The 2535-nt window shown below is 44.1% G+C and overlaps 1 protein-coding gene across 1 annotated transcript in view; it reads right to left on the minus strand.

Annotated features, from left to right (window-relative positions):
* Positions 1-2111, minus strand: part of LOC102673865 (twitchin) — a 74242-nt gene extending 72131 nt beyond the window's left edge. Inside the window, 1 exon segment of the mRNA XM_031511717.1 lies at positions 1675-2111. The gene's annotated coding sequence lies outside the window, so the exon portion shown is untranslated.
* Positions 2112-2535: the final 424 nt, after the last annotated feature.

A 2535-nucleotide genomic window follows, 5' to 3' on the forward strand; every position in this document is an offset into this window, starting at 1 on the left:
CATCGAGAAGTTATGTATTCTCGCGAGAGGATGATTCACGTTTTGGGATTACTTAGAATGGAAAGAATATTAGGTCATCGTGGGGATAATATCGCGGCAAGCTTACCGCGCGCTCTAATTCCGACCTAGAAGTTATAATTATTATTAGTCGAGGCACGCGTTTCATCTCTTCTCTTCTCTTCTGTTGTCTATACGTACCACTATTTTCTCTGCATCGCGGATTCTATTTTCGTGGACTGACTCGAATCCACGGCAATACAAATCGCATATCATCGAAATCTTGCTCGTTCACGTCGAGAGACGTGGATACTTTCCTTTCGTTCGAGACACGAGTTCGAGAAACGAGACGTGGGAAATTAAAGATCGGGTATTTATTTATAGCGGCAATATCGCGAGGCGCTATGATGCAAGAAGGGAATAGGACTTAAAAAAAAATCGGACGGTATATCGATACGAGCATGATTCGACGATGACAAGTACTGATCTAAACAATGAATTAGTCATCCGTGCTAATTTCGATCTGTAAGTTTGATAATCAACAGGTGAAATTTTCAATTTGTTAAGCAAGTTTATAAATAATATGCCGAACATCAATTATTATTAGAGAGATAGATAGATAGATATATAGATAGATAGAGGGATAGAGAGAGAGATAGTAGTAGTGATATATTGTTAAAACAAGAACTTTAACTTATATGGAGAGACAAAAAGAGAGAGAGAGAAAAAGGACGAAATAAGAATGACAGAAGGAATAACGAAACGAGCAAGGAGGAAGAACGCGAGGGAAAAACGTTAAAATAGAAAATATACGTATAGTTGGAAAGATGATCGGAACGTCGAACGAGACGACGAACCGTTCCTCCTCACGTTACGTTTTTCTAAAAATAAGCAGACTTCGAGCCTAGATACCTAGATAGTAGTCTACGAATAGTTGTTGGTGGTTGGGCGCGAGCAGACTCGTGGCAATTAGTCACCAATACGTTGATAGATCGTTTCGACGATCAATGGTCGAATTATTATATTTTCAATATATATATAATTCGCCGATCGATCTTTACCACCTTCGTCATCTTACTTATCTCTCGTTCATTTTGGAAGCGACAACGCGTGTCAAGGTCGTGCCTTTCGTCGTCAACGTTTCGCGCTCGTATCGCGTTCGATAATTCTATCCAAAAGTAGAGAGGAGGATCCGCCGATTATCCGTTGATCTATATCACTGGCGCGTTACGTTTCGTCGAGACTCGCACTGAACTTGCACGCCAAGTCTTCCAAACTATTTATCTCGATTCCGTGTAACACGCACAACGAAGAATCGAATGAAAGAATGGCGACGCACTTAAGCGCGGCAATCTGATCTCCAATATATACGTTGCGAGGAAAGAAACGGACGAAATTGTTCGCGACACTTGTTCGTGTGCTCGCGAACGAAACGTAACACTTGGAAGCACTGAACCACCCACAAAAACACCCACGTTTCACCACGAACGAAGGAGAAAACAACATACAGTGAGAAAGAAAGGAAGAGAGAGAAAGAGAGAGAAAGGAGAAGGAAAGAGTATGCACTACGTATATATATATATATGTGTGTGTATGTATATACCAACGATCCATTTTCGCACATTCTCACTCTCTTTCGAATCGATCCGTCAGTCTGTCAAAAGTGTTAAAACTTACTTGCAACGAGCGATGAAATATCCAAATAATTAGAAATCCTCGATTCCAGCCACCTTGGCGAGTTTTTTTAACGTTAATCTTTCGTTAGCTCGAATGGTGCGAGCTCACGCGGCTCGTTCGCGCACTTTTCTTCTTCTTCTAACGAGAGTGGAGAAATAATGACATTAAAAAAAAAAAAGAAAGAAAGAAAGAAAGAAAGAAAGAGAAAAGGAAAAAAATACGAAGAAGAAAGAAGCAGAAATTTGTGAAGAATATTCGGTCGTGTTCGTCGTGGTCGTCGTCACTGTGTGGTCGTCGCTCCGTTTATAATATATCCTGTTCGTTTCGCCCTGCCTCTTGTCTCTCCTTTTATACGGAGCGTCTATCTTGGCCGTCCCAGTCACCGGGGCCCCCGCGCGCCAACTAACCGCACGAAATGCCGCCGTCACACCTCGACGTCCAGTCCAGTGATTCTGCGTCGGCGCCACTTACTCTCGATAATTATTTCTCCCTGATCCCCTCCCACCGCCTACTGCGCACGCCTACGCCCCTCCTCCTCCCTCCCGCCCAATTTCGAGGCTGACTCCTGACACTGAGCCGTCTCTGACCACCATCGAGTCCTGCGCAATCTTTCGCCTCCTATCAACTCCATCCTTCACCTATCCAACGTATCCACCCCTTTCCTCCTCCCTCGCGTCTGCGCTCTCACCTCCTTCTTACCCTTATTCTTGGCACTTCCGTTGCTATTGAACTTGAAACCTTGTAATTAGTGGGGGGAGAGGGGGGCGGGGGAGAGAGGGGATACTCGCTACCGATCGAGTTGACGCTACCGCGAAAATAACATCGAATGGCCGGATAGATCCTATTGTTTCGCGTTTTCGT

Source organism: Apis dorsata, unplaced genomic scaffold (genome assembly GCF_000469605.1).
Source record: "Apis dorsata unplaced genomic scaffold, Apis dorsata 1.3 scaffold_344, whole genome shotgun sequence".
NCBI classification, from domain to species: domain Eukaryota; kingdom Metazoa; phylum Arthropoda; class Insecta; order Hymenoptera; family Apidae; genus Apis; species Apis dorsata.